Source organism: Petromyzon marinus, chromosome 23, assembly GCF_048934315.1.
Source record: "Petromyzon marinus isolate PM22_M1 ecotype Great Lakes invasive population chromosome 23, UKy_Petmar_22M1.pri1.0, whole genome shotgun sequence".
In the NCBI taxonomy this organism is placed as follows: Eukaryota; Metazoa; Chordata; class Hyperoartia; order Petromyzontiformes; family Petromyzontidae; genus Petromyzon; species Petromyzon marinus.
Genome location: NC_133689.1, coordinates 25,097,378 through 25,113,077, shown reverse-complemented (window position 1 = coordinate 25,113,077; position 15,700 = coordinate 25,097,378).

The window sequence follows — 15,700 nt, the reverse complement described above, 5'->3', positions numbered from 1 at the left end:
CGATTGCAACAAAAGCGGTCATCAAAGACTTTTAAAACGGCCTGCATCAGCACCTTTCCACCTCCTTGTTTCCTCCTGATGTCGAGGAATGAGTGGGTGGGTGAATGAGTGAGTGGATGAGTGGTTGGGTGAGTGAATGGGTGGGTGGTTGAGTTAATGAGTAGATGTGATGGTGAATGAGTAGATGGGTGTGTGAGTGAAAGGGTGGGTGAGTGAATGGGTGGGTGAGTGAATGAGTGGATAGGGTGGGTTAGTGAACAGAAGGGCAGTTGTGTGAATGAGTGGATGGGTTGGTGAATAAGTGAGTGGGTGGGTGAGTGAATGAGTGGGTGGGTGAGTGGTTGAGTTAGTGAATGAGTGGGTAGGTGAGTGAATGAATAGTTGGGTGAGTGAATGTGTGGGTGGGTGGGTGAGCGAATGAGTGGGGGGGGGGGGTGAATGAGTGGGTGGGTGAGTTAATGATTAATGGGTGAGTGAACGAGTTGGTGAGTGAGTGGATGAGTAGTGGGTGAGTGAAATAGTAGGTGGATAAGTTGATGAGTGTATGGGTGAGTGAATGAGTGAGTGGGTGGGTGAGTGAATGAGTGGGTGGGTGAGTTAATGAGTGGGTGAGTGAGTGAATGAGTTCGTGGGCGAGTGAATGAGTGGGTCTGTAAGTTGATGAGTGTATGGGTGAGTGAATGAGTGGGTGTGTACGTTGATGAGTGCATGGGCGAGTGAATGAGTGCGTGGGTGAGTGAATGAGGGGGTGGGTGAGTAAAGGAGTGGGTGCGTGAGTGATTGAATTGCAGTTTTGGGAAGGCGCCTGAAATCTAGGCGGGGGTTGGTGGATCACCACACACAAGATGAATGGATGAGTTGGTGAGTGACCCCACCCTACCTGGCCATTATATACTCATTCTACCGGGCAATTATGAACCCAACCTTTCATTATCACCAGCACCAATAATCATCACCAGCACCAGCACGAACCATTATCATCATAACCAGCACCAATAATCATCATCATGGCCAGCACCAATCATCATCATCATCCCCAGCACCAGGACCAATCATCATCATCACCATGACCAGCACGAACCATCATCATCATGACCAGCACAAATAATCATCATCACCAGCACCAATCATGATCATCTTCACCAGCACGAATCATCATCATCATCATAACCAGCACCAGCACTCATCATCATGCTCATCACCAGCACCAATCATCATCACCAGCAACAATCATCATCTTCATTACCAATCATCATCACCAGCACCAATCATCATCACCAGCATCACCAATAATCATCATTGTCATCACCAATCATCAGTCGTCATCACCAGCACCAATCATCATCATTATCACCAGCACGAATCAGCGTTATGACCAGCACCAGCACCAATCATCATCATCACCAGCAGCAATCATCATCACCAGCACCAATCATCATTATCATCAACAGCACCAATTATAAATCATCATCACCAACCACCCACCACCACCCAACACCACCCACCACCACTCACCTCCACCATCCACCACTCACCACCAACCACCACCACCACCCACTACCCACCAACCACTAGCCACCACCCACCACCACCCACCACCAACCACGAGCCACGACAACCCACTACCAACCACGCACCTCCACCACCACCCGCCACCCACCACCCACCACCACTAACCACCACCCACGACCACCCACCACCCACCACTACCCACCACCATCCACCACCACCTAGCACCACGCACCACCCAGCACCACCCACCACCACGCATCACCACCCACCACCCACCATCACCCACCATCACCCACCACCGATCTCCACCAACCACCCACCGCCCACCACCACCAAACCACCAACCACCCACATCCACCAACCACCCACCACCACCCACTACCACCTCCACCACCCACCAACCACCACAACCACCCACCAACCACTACCATCCACCAACCACCACCCACAAACCACCACCACCACCCTCCAACCACCTCCCTCACCCACCAACCACCACCACCACCCACCAACCACTACCATCCACCAACCACCACCCACAAACCACCACCCACAAACCACCACCCACCAACCACCATAACCACCACTACCCACAAACACCCACCAACTACCACCTACCACCAACCACCACCACCCACCACCACCACCCACCAACCACTACCATCCACCAACACCACCCACAAACCACCACCCACAAACCACCACCCACCAACCACCATAACCACCACTACCCACAAACACCCACCAACTACCACCTACCACCAACCACCACCACCCACCAAACACTACCACCGCCACCACCCACCAACCACCACCACCCACCACCACCCATCCCCACCCACCAACCACCACCACCCACCACCACCCACCACCACCCATCCCCACCACCACCCACCCCCACCCACCACCCACAACCAATCACCACCAACCACCACCATCCACAACCAACGACCAACTCATCCAACCACAACCACCAGCAACTACAACCACCACCAACCACAACCACCACCTACCCTCATCATCACATAATCATCATCCATCATCATCATCCATCATCATCGCCACCCAACATCATCGTCACACATCACCACCCATCATGACCAGCATCCTTCATCACAACCACCCATCACCTATCATCACCACCACCACAGACCCATCATCACCACCACCCATCATGATCAATCACCCAATATCACCAACCACCACCACCAACCACCACCACCACCCACAACCACTCACCCACAACCACCCACCCACCACCACCCTCCAACCACCACCACCCACCACCACCCCCAAGCAACCACAACCGCCACCCAAGAACCACCAATCACCACTAATCGCTAAATACCACAAATTACCAATCACCGTTAATCACCAATCACAACCAATAACCACCAACCGCCAAACACCAATCACCACCAATCACTGTTAATCACCAATCACCACCAAACAACACCAATCTCCAAACACCAATAACAAACATTCACCACGAATCACCAATCAAAAACAATCACCAATCACCACCACTCATCATGAATCACCAATCACCATCAATCACCACCAATCACCATGAATCACCAATCACCATCAATCACCACCAAACACCATCCATAACCACCAATCTCCAATCACCTTTCACCACCAATCACCAATCACCACCAATCACAAATCACCACCAATCACCAATCATCACCAATCACCACCAATCACAACAATCACCAATCACCACTAATCACCACCAATCTCCAATCACCACCAATCTCCAATCACCACCAATCTCCAATCACCACCAATCACCACCAATCATCATCATCACCCATCATCACCACCCATCATGATCACCACCCTTCATCACTACCACCCTTCATCACTTCCAACTATCAAAACCACCACCAATCAACCATCATTATCACCATGACCAATCATCAGCACCACCCATCATCACTTTTACCTATCATAACCACCACCCATAAACCATGATCATCACCATGACTAATCATCACCACCACCCATTATCACGGACCACCATCATCATCATTGCCACCAACCACCCAACATCACCATCACCCATCATTATCCTCACCACAAATCAGCATCATCACCCATCATAATCACCACCCATCGTGATCACCACCTTACATCATTAACACCAATTATCAGCATGAACACCCACCATCATCACCAACCATCATTATCACCATCTATCACAATCATCACCACCGATCATCATCAACCACCTATCAACACCACCACCACCGACCATCATCAACACACATCATCACCCATCAACCATCATCATCAACAGCCATCAGCACCCATCATAATCACCACCCATCGTCATCTATAACCATCATCACCACCCACCATCATCAACCACCACCACCCATCATCATCACCCATCATCATCACCACCCACGGCCACCACCCGCACTGCACCACGTGGTGCGGCAGCTGTGCGCGTGGGGGCGGAGCCTCGCGGAAGTGACGTCATTTCTGGTACGTCATAGCCACGCCTCCACCGCCAGTCGAGAGGAATGCGCACGAGGGAGCAGCTGCAGACGACGTTGGAGAGCGAATCCTCAACGAGGTGAGCGTCCCTGTTGACTATGAGTGTTGTTTATCTTTATTTTACATTTTGACCGCAAATTAAAGCCTCATTATTGTTGATATGTTGGTATTTTTATTTTCTGCAATCAAATTAGGACTGCTAGATAGGTTACTTGGCATGCCCTGATATGTTGCTTTTACTGTCACTGTTTAGACATAAGCGAGTCAGCATTTTAAAATTAATAACTAACTTGTTTAAATCTCAGAGTATGAATAACATGTCTACAATTATTGTTTTCTGATTGCTGGCACAATTGTGCCCTACATTTTATGTATTGAATGTTATTCAACATTGGGGAGGAGTCTGCCTTCTTGTTCAGACTCCAGCTGCTGCCATAGTTGTCTCTAATCTGTGATGTCACAGCCACATGGGTGGTGTCTCTGACATCACGTGACCCACGACGTCATGCTCGGTTTATAACAAATAATTTAAGTAAGGTCATATGACCCTCATGACCTACAAGGCATAGGGGGGGGGGGTGTTTATCAAGAATTCGATTAATGCAAATGGGCTGTACATTAACATGCATGTGTGGATTAAATATCATTAAGTTTGGCGATTATGTTTAATGTAATAGGCTGGTGGAATAAACATGTTTGTGTGGATCGATGAGTGAGTGATCAGAAGCACGTATGAGTGGCAAACAAGTGCGGGCGTTGGCTTGAAAGCAACAGGCATGGAAGTGATGGGATTGGTACAGTGAGTGGCCAAATATGTAATATTTTAGAGGATGAGTGATTCAAATTGTTGCTAAATCTTAGCGTTGTTCCAAACTCCACAGGCCATCCAACTTCACGCAGAATCTACTCTTTCCCAACAACATGGATAGCCATATCAAGTGGGCTGAGATTGTGGATGACTATGAGGGTAAGTCCCAGATACCTGCATCACGTGGCTTATATACAGAGAAGGAGGCTCCTTTATCAATTACTTTGAGAAGACATGGCTTGGTTGTGATGGGAAGACGTAATGATCGAGTGTTCCAGAAACGATGGGTTTATATCTGAATTTCAGCCATTTTTGTTTAAACTGGGGTCTCAAGCTTATGGAATTAATGGTCTCAGAATGCCCACAAAAACATGGCTTGTAAAGTTTTACTGCCATGTGATGAATATTTCTCAATAGCAGCTCCTGTTGTGTGGAAAGAGCTAATTACAGGGATCTTAAAATTCGTTCTGTGAAACTCCATGTTCTTCGTTCTCTAATTCATTACTCGTCCTTTGAATTACCTGTCTGCTCTTCGCAGGCCGGGAATCGTCGCGCCAGTCGACCACCTGGGGTGACATTATGGATAAAGTGGACCCTTTCCCAGGCCAAGGTTACAAGCATCGCTCCCCAAAGGTGTGTATGGGGTCTGTGGGGGTCAAATACACATTATCTACAAAACTGGCACACCATCTCTCCACATTACCTTTCTCACCACACCACCACCAATTAAATAGACCATCATATAGCCTTATCATGAATCTATAACATCACAAGACACCATCTCTCTGGAACATTCCTCTGCTTCACCTCTCTGTATATCAAAACCAGCTCCAGACACCATCAGCCAATCTCTCCACCATCCCACTCATGCATTGGTCATTTATTACCATTGAGGACGAAATGATATAAATCAGTCACATTAATTACGTCTGCTAGTTCAGTTGATTGGAAGTAGCCATTCCAGTTGCCCACTATGGGCACTGCGTGAAATTTGTCGAGATTATGGGCTACGAGATCTTTATAATGTAACATTCTGTGGAAACTATTGCCAGTGATGATTGTTGCCAACAATTGCTATGAAATATTCCCAGTCGATCACAGACTTAAGTGCATGTATGGGGTGTGTGAGGATATATGAGGATGTAACATGTATTTTGATTATGTAGGGGTTGGGATTATTAAGGGTTAGGGCTACACGTACAATGTGATAAAAGTATTGATGGATAAGGTGTTATGTTATCAGGTGATTTTATATATTCAATCTTGATTTGAAATTTTCTTGACTGTGTATATTCATGCGAGTGTAAAAAGCGAGTTTGAATGAGTGAACGTGGATGTCTGCATCTGTACAAAGATGTGTGAGTATGCATTTGTGTTGGGTTTATGTGCACGTTTATGTTTGCATGCATGTGGGTATTAATTTTTGTTTGCATGTGCATGTCTGAATATTAATGTGGTGATCTTTGCTTGAACAGAGGATAATTGGGGAGTTAAAAGACTTCAGCGGGGTGAAGCGTCTTCAGGAGAAGGACCTTGGGACGCTGAAACGCCTCCTGGTAGAGGAGCGCCTCTTTGAGGTGCAGCGCCTGGCCAGGGAAAAGTGCCGCACAGTGGAGCATTGCTTCAGAGACCATCTCCTCAAGAAGCGACTCGTTATAGTGCAGTGCTTCGCGGAGGAGAAGCGACTTCGTGAGATGAAGCATCTTGAGGAGAAGCGTCTGGAGGAGGATGAGAAGTACCTTGAGGAGGAGCAGTGCCCCGTCAGGACCGCTGCCATCACCACCACTGCCAGCAACGCTGCAACCACCACCACCGCTGCCACCCCCGCCATCACTGCCACCACTGACACGACTGCCACCACCGCCACCGTCACCGTCACCGCCACCACCGCGGCAACCACCACCTCTGCCACCACCACAACTTACTCCACTGCCAGCGCCACCACCACTGCTGCCACCGCCACCACCGACACCTTTGACGCTACCGCAACCACCTCCACCAACTCCACCACGTCCACCGCCATCATCACCACCGACCGCCCTGCCGCTAACGCCACCACCACTGCCACCACCATGGCAACCACCACCTCTGCCGCTACCAACGCAACCAACACTACCACTACCGCCACCACCACCACCACCGCCACTGACATCACCAGCACTGCCACCTCAGCCAACACCACCACCACCGACACCACTGCCACCACTTCTGCCACCTCCGAGGACGAGGAGGTTGAGGAGGATGAGGAGAGAATTGAGAAAACAGAGAAGGGGGATACGATGGTGGTGGAGGATGAAGATGAAATGGAGGACGAGACAAAGGAGCAGGAGATGGAAGAGGTGCAGGTGGTGGAGGTGGTGATGCAGGGAAAGAAGAGGAAGCGAGGGGGCCTCGCTCGCGTTGCAAGAGCGATCACCTCACTCCTCCGCCGCGTGCTGCTTTGTGGTAGCATGTCAACCACTCAGTAGGGGTGATGGTGGTGGTCGTGGATTGGTGCCAACCATGACCACTATCACCATACTACCCACCCACCCTGTGATACATGCCACACCCACCCACCCCGTGATACATGAAACACACTTACCACACGGTTCCCCAGAGAAACGTTGCCAGTGGGACCACAGCTGTTGAAGTGGAGAACGATTGCTACCAAGACACCACGCACACCACACACACACGGGACTAGCCCAAAAGCATAGCCGGCCCCACTCTGGGCCCCTTCCATGCTGGTTTTTATCCAGGCAGTCCTCATGGGATGACCTTGCTATGGTTTCCAGGACATGGAAGGGGCAGAAAAGCCAGGGTGAGAGAGCTGGAGGGGTCTGGATCGGCCAATGGACGACACCTGCCACATGGCAAGCCCCAGGGCCACCCTGCAAATAATACGGTTAAATACCATTGTTCTTATTGGTACTATAAACTCTTTGAAATAAACCCATGATGACAAAAAATATATTTGAATTGCTTGCAAGTGCTGCCTGAGTTGGTTAAATGTGCCTTGGCTCAGGTGTGCGGTTTTCCAGCTGTGTGTGGAGGTACAAGGACAAATATAGAATGATCGCCGTTTTGAGAGATGGTCCTTCTTTAGAGCACATACAAATGTCGGTGGGAAAAGATATTCAGGTGATTCGCCTCCTTCACAACACTGCCACTCTACTCCACTGCCCCACTGATCCACTGCTCCACTGCCCCACTGTCCCACTGTCCCACTGCTCAATTGATCCATTGCCCCTCTGCCCAACTGTCCCTTTGCTCCACTACTCCACTGCCCTACTACCCATTTGGCCCACTGCTCTTCTGCTCCGCTGTCCCACTGCCCATCTGCTCAATTGCCCTACTGCTCAACTACTCCAATGCTCCACTGCCCTTCTACTCCACTGCCCCTCTACCTCCCTGCTCCACTGCCCATCTGTTCCCCTTCTGTAACAGCAGTTGAAACAAACGTTTGAGTTTCTTAACCCCCCCTGCCTCTGTCCACCAATCAGTAGAAATGGGTAAGCCACAATCGAGCAGCAAGGTGCATGTGGTGTGTTAAAGTGTGGGTACTCCATCTTCTAAAATATCTGCTCAGTGTGGAAGAGTAGAACAAAACATCGTGTAAAGGGGCTCTCTAGAACTCGGTCTTGTAGAAATTATTCCTGCAACCAGAGGTATGATAAAGCAATTGCGAAATTGGGTCAACACTCCACAATTCAAATTGTTTTGGCAGAGTATTCAAAGAATGCTGCTGCTCACGATACAGGTTTGCTACTTATGTATTTAACATGGGGGGTGTTTAGAGGCGGCCCAGTGACCGAGAGGTCAGAGCACTGAAGTGGGACCACGGAGTAACTGGGTCTGAATCCAGGCACCCGCCTGTGATCAAAGTGGGTTGTCAAGTCTAGCGAGTTCATGATCTCAGCCTGGTCGTCAATGACTGCGAAACATAAACCATCACATGGCAGTAATGTGGTTCTCTACTTAATTTGCGTGAGGAGGCCCTCGTAAAACCATGTTTTTACAAGAAGGTCTGCATTGTGCACATAGAATCGCCCCTTGGATACGGAGAATCGGAGCGACCGCCCAGGTCCGCGGGCATTGGGGGGGCCCTGCGCTTCAATGTCACGGGGGTGTCAAATGTAATACTTGCGGTGGAATTTGAACGCGTCGGAGGCCCACATGCTGGGATTTTCCCCTGGCCTAGCACCCTTATGGACGGTCCTGTGTGTACATTGTTCAAAGTCTCGCACAGGCTTTTGCCAAACTCAATTATGGCAATAATAATAAAACGAATTACAGGACTGTGAAGGACATGGCATGTGAGCCCTGTAGCTCTCCCAAGTGCTTGTGGGTTGAACCGCGTGTTGTTCAGCAGGAATTCAGTGTTTTTGAAGAGAGGTGAGACAGTGAGACCCAGGTTAGTGTGGGTAGAGTGGTGAGTGTGACAGTAAGACAGACCCAAGTGAGTGAGTGTAGGAAGACAAATGAGTGAGAGAGTGAAACAGACTCTGGTGAGTGTGTGTGGGTAGAGGTGAGTGTGACATTGAGACAGACCAATGTAAGTGTCTGTGGAATGTGGTGTTAAAGTAAGACAAACCCAGGTGAGTGTGGTAGAGAGGTGAGTGTAACAGTGAGACAGACCCAGGTGGGTGAGTGTGACTAGTGATGTGAGTGTGACAGTGAGACAGACCTACGTCAGTGCGTGTGGATGAGGTGAGTATGACAGTGAGACAGACCCAGATGAGTGAGTGTACGAATAGAGGTGAGTGTGACAGTGAGACAGACCAAGGTGAGCCCGGTTGTCCTTGACAGCACAAAGAAGTAAGAACATTGTTACGACCAACGTTACAGGAGGGAGGATCCTGCTCTTTATTACGTGGATGAGAGGGCACTTGAAATGTACTCAGAAGTAGCTCCGTGATTACAGCTTCAGTGGGCCATTCTCTAACACAAGGCTTGCAATCTTCTGCTCGAGACACGAATGATTCGTTGTTTCCACGGCAGGATGGCAACATCCAACCGAGGTTAAGATTTGGGTAAAATTAGAAAATGCAGGTTTACTAATAAAATACGTTGCAGTTTGGTTACCAAAGCAGTGGGTTGTCGGCATGTAGCATGGAGGTAGGGTAGATGTGAAGTTTAACGTCATTGAGTAAAAACTCAGAGTGAGTGTACATCTACTGTCGTTATGATCCACGTCTAGCGATACACGCAGAGACACGAGGAGCAGGAGGTACTCTATTTATTATAGCCTTCACAGGGTACAAGGGGTCACTACACTTTCAGTCAAGAGAGCTAACAGACTGCCTGTCTGACACCGCCGAGAAAATGCAGATGGTGACGATGACTCCAGCAGTCCGACGAGATTCCACTCCAAGCAACAGCCCCAAACCTTTGCCCGGGGTCCCCTTTTATCCTCCTAGCGTGGCCTCGCTAGGAGGATAATGGAAATCAAATTATAACATTTTTGACATGTTTTTCTGGATGTTTTTGTTGTTATTCTGCCTCTCACTGTTCAAATAAACCTACCATTAAAATTATATTCTGTTCATTTCTTTGTCAGTGGGCAAATGTACAAAATCAGCAGGGGATCAAATAAGTTTTTCCCTCACTGTACTTGATATGTACAGGACCGGACAACATCACCTTAACAAATTCATATGCCACAGATTGCACATTAGATCAGAGCACAATTATTTGTTTTGTCATAGTTCTGAATGTCTCAACTGGGACCAAAAAAGTTAAACAAAGTTAATGTAATAAACAGTGCTTGTTAATATTTGTCTGTTGTTTAAAAGAAATAAGTTTCTGTTCCCAAAACTTATTTTCAATAAATTGTACCATAGATGTACACTTGAATAGTGTGCTGATCTTTAAAGGTGTATTGAATATTTTTTTACATACTGCGACTCATAATCCTGCTGTTATGGAGTGACTCATACAGCCAGCTATGGCTGCAAAGTTTGGTCGTACATGTTATGTATATATCGTTAATTGTTAAATTTGAATCACAGTTCCTATGATCACTGTTACATTGTTTTTATAGCTTTATTTTGGTGATTTTGAAAACGTTTTGGTTTAGCCATGTTTGTTTTTTGTAGTACAGAGTTAGCCTGATAACTTTAATCTAAATTGTCTTATGATTGTTATTATTCGACTTGCATCCCACCGGGATTTTTGCACACAGTGTTGATATACGGTGCTTTTCTGGAAGACTTTGCTGTCTTTTCCTGGATTTTTCTGTTGCGTGTAGTCGCTTTAAGATATTCCTTGATCATGTTTTTGTTTGTTGCGGTTGCACCCGAGTCAAGAGCAACATAGCTCACAGGGTTATACCAAATAAATGAATCTGAAAAACTTAAATGAATTTCTGCTTGCATGTCTGTATATTCATGTGATTATCTTTGCTTGAACAGAGGATAATTGGGGAGTTGAAGGATCTCAGCGGGGTGAAGCATCTCCAGGAGGAGAAGGACCATGCGACAGAGAAACGCCACATGGTAGAGGAGCACCTCTTTGAGGTGCAGCGCCTTGCCAGGGTGAAGCGCCGCACAGAGGAGAACTGCTTCAGAGACTATTTCCTCAAGAAGCGCCTCGTTAAAGTGAAGTGCTTCACGGAAGAGAAGCGTCTGGTGGAGGAGAAGTGTCTCGCCAACGTGAAGAGCGTCGAGGAGGAGAAGCGCCTCATGGAGGAAGAGCGGTGCCTCGCCAGGACTACTACCATCACCACCACCAACGCTGCCACCTCCGCCCCACCACCGCTGGCGCCACCGCCATTACCGCTGCCGCCACCGCCACCTCCGCTGCCACCATCACCACCATTGCCACCGCCACCACGGCCATCACCTCCAGCACCTCCGCTGCCACCACCGATGCCACCGACGCCACCTCGGAGGTTGAGGAGCATGAAGAGAGAATGGAGAAAACAGAAGAGGGGGAGAAGATGGTGGTGGAGGATTAAGAGGAGGTGGAGGAGGATGAGACAAAGGAGGAGATGGAGGTGGTGATGCAGGGAATGAAGAGGAAGCGAGAGGGCCTCGCTCGTGAGGCGAGAGCGGTCACCTCACTCCTCCGCCGCATGCTGCTTTGTGGTGGCATGTCCACCACTCAGTAGGGGTGATGGAGGTCGTGGATCGGTGCCTACCATGACCACTATCACGATACTATCCACCCACCCCGTGATACATGTCACACCCACACACACACCACATGGGTCCCCGGAGAGACCGCGCCACTGGAACCACAGCTGTGGAATGAAGCTGAGCAGCAGATGCCAGGACTACAGTGGAGAACGATTGCTACGAAGACACCGCACACCACACACAAACGGGACTAGCCCAAAAGCATAGCCAGTCCCACCCTGGGCCCCTTCCATGCTGGTTTTCATCCAGGCAGTCCTCATAGGATGACCTTGCCATGGTTTCCAGGACATGGAAGGGGCAGCTGACCCAGGGTGAGAGAGCTGGAGGGGTCTGGTATGGACAATGGACGACACCTGCCACGTGGCAAGCCCCAGGGCCACCCTGTAAAGAAAAAGGTTCAATACCATTCTGTTAAATTTCGATTTAAAGCTATCTTGGCTGCAAGGATTCATCTTCTTTGGTTCTTTCGGTAAAGTAGCGTAGAATGAGAATAAAATAATACATTGATCAAATAAAATAACACAATAAAATTCTCACGACGTTTCGGCCACAACACAAGCGGCCTTCATCAGGTGAAGGGACGAGACTGTCTGGAGGAAAGCGCTGGAGTGAACACAGCCAAGCTCAGACCGCGACCTTTAAGCTGTGTGAGAAGAAACAGAGCGCCTTGACAAACGAATTAGCATAAAATTTAGCATTGAAAGAGCTGAGTGATTAGCTTGTGACTGGTCACAGAAATGGCTATGTTAAAGTCAAAGCCTACACATCCACAGAGGCACCTAGTACAAATCAAACAGGATAATTTAGCATTGAAATTGCTGAGTGATTAGCTTGTGTCTGGTCACAGAAATGGCTATGTTAAAGTCAAAGCTTGCAAGCAGAAATATCCCTGTGAAACTCGCACAGACAGACACACACACACGCAGATGCGCACACAAACAGGCACACAGGCGCACACAGACACTACTGCTACTAACTACTACTCAGTACATCCACTGCTGCTACCACTAAGCGTAAAACATTCCCATCGTGATTGTGACTCTGACTGGCCGTTGCGGCGCTGCTGCTGCTGCTTCTTAGATACCCCAGGAGCAGCTCCAATGCCGCTTCGAGGTGCGAGAGAAGATTGGCGAGGGAGGGCAGGGAGTGGTGCTGCGGTGCGTGGACCACAATATGGGATTCCTGGTGGCTGTCAAGATGCTGGCACTGCCCATCCAGTAGGTTGGGGCAGGGGTGATGGGGTTGGTGGTGGTGGTGGTGTGGGTGGGTGCTGGTGGTCTTAACACAGCGGCCATGGTCATAATTATAAATGAATACAATAATAGATAATAAATGCAAGTAAATACAACATGGTTACAAAATAATGAGTATAATAGTAAACAACAATGATAATAACCTCTGCAAAACTATCTCTAACTATAAACTGAAACTATCTCACTAAAAAATTTACCGTCGTAAAACTACTATGAACTAGAGACCCACAGAGACCCACAGACTTGCTGTGTGCACACAGCCCTACCAAAATAGAGATGCAGAGGATGGAGTTGAAGGTGATCACGGAGCTGCAGGGGGAGGGCAGTGCTGAGCTGCACGGCGTCATCCGCGTCCTGCACTCGTTCCACTTCCGCGGACACAACTGTCTCGTGCTGGAGCTGTTGAAGTACGCATCATCACCATTGTTATTATTGTCATCATTATCATCATTATCACCATCGTCATCATTATCGTCATTATCACTATCGTCATTAAAATTGATTAACACAGAAGTGTTGTGTTCTTTCGTGACATTTATGCATAAGAACTGTATTCTGTGCTGAGATCTGAACTTGGAGACCTGGCTGAACACACTACCACATACTCAGTAAATGTTAAAGCGGGAATAATTGTATTATACTGATCGATTGTACAAAGTTAAACAACACAGCCGAGTTTAATCTGACATGCTCAAGTACCTGCATAACTGCATATGATTAATTGCATTATCCCGATTGAAAACCGACCCTCGTCAACGAGGCGGGGCCTAATTATCATAACGGCTCGCAGTAGCATAATCACACATACACTAGCATAAATTAATACGATTATCTCTCGCATTAGCATAGTCTATTCCACTCGATGAGGCGAGCAGTACGAGTACCACCTTGATGGGTCTGCGACGTTTCCTTCCAGAGTTATTACAAAAAAAACACAAACATCCCAGAATCCTCTCGGTTTGGGGTCAAAATGTTGTCGCTCATTAAATCCCATAAGAAACGTCGCATCGAATAAATGTGATTGAATTCTCCCCGTCTGGACGAGGGGGATTGAATGGTGTAACTGATTTTGCTGTGCTGTGTTAAAACAGATATTTGCATGACTGCTTTTGTTTTATTTTGTGAATAGCAAAAAGCATTCAACCCCATAATACATGTTGTTTTATTGGTCGCTCGTCCATTTCAGATCCCATAGCTTAACCACTCATATCTTTGGATTCCACTCGATGAGGCGAGCAGTACGAGTACCACCTTGATGGGTCTGCGACGTTTCCTTCCAGAGTTATTACAAAAAAACCACAAACATCCCAGAAGCCTCTCGATTTGGGGTCAAAATGTTGTCGCTCATTAAATCCCATAAGAAACGTCGCATCGAATAAATGTGATTGAATTCTCCCCGTCTGGACGAGCGGGAGTGAATGGTGCAACTGATTTTGCTGTGCTGTGTTAAATAAGATATTTGCATGACTGCTTTTGTTTTATTTTGTGAATAGCAAAAAGCATTCAACCCCATAATACATGTTGTTTCATTGGTCGCTCGTCCATTTCATATCCCATAGCTTAACCACTCATATCTTTGGATTCCACTCGATGAGGCGAGCAGTACGAGTACCAACTTCATTGGTCTGCGACGTTTCCTTCCAGAGTTATTACAAAAAAACCACAAACATCCCAGATTCCTCTCGGTTTGGGGTCAAAATGTTGTCGCTCATTAAATCCCATAAGAAACGTCGCATCGAATAAATGTCATTGAATTCTCCCCGTCTGGACGAGGGGGATTGAATGGTGTAACTGATTTTGATGTGCTGTGTTAAAACAGATATTTGCATGACTGCTTTTGTTTTATTTTGTGAATAGCAAAAAGCATTCAACCCCATAATACATGTTGTTTTATTGGTCGCTCGTCCATTTCATATCCCATAGCTTAACCACTCATATCTTTGGATTCCACTCGATGAGGCGAGCAGTACGAGTACCACCTTGATGGGTCTGCGACGTTGCTTTCCAGAGTTATTACAAAAAAACCACAAACATCCCAGAATCCTCTCGATTTGGGGTCAAAATGTTGTAGCTCATTAAATCCCATTAAAGAAACGTCGCATCGAAAAAATGTGATTGAATTCTCCCCGTCTGGACGAGGGGGATTGAATGGTGCAACTGATTTTGCTGTGCTGTGTTAAATAAGATATTTGCATGACTGCTTTTGTTTTATTTTGTGAATAGCAAAAAGCATTCAACCCCATAATACATGTTGTTTTATTGGTCGCTCGTCCATTTCATATCCCATAGCTTAACCACTCATATCTTTGGATTCCTCTCGATGAGGCGAGCAGTACGAGTACCACCTTGATAGTTCTGCGACGTTTCCTTCCAGAGTTATTACAAAAAAAACACAAACATCCCAGAATCCTCTCGATTTGGGGTCAAAATGTTGTCGCTCAATAAATCCGATAAGAAACGTCGCATCGAATAAATGTGATTGAATTCTCCCCGTCTGG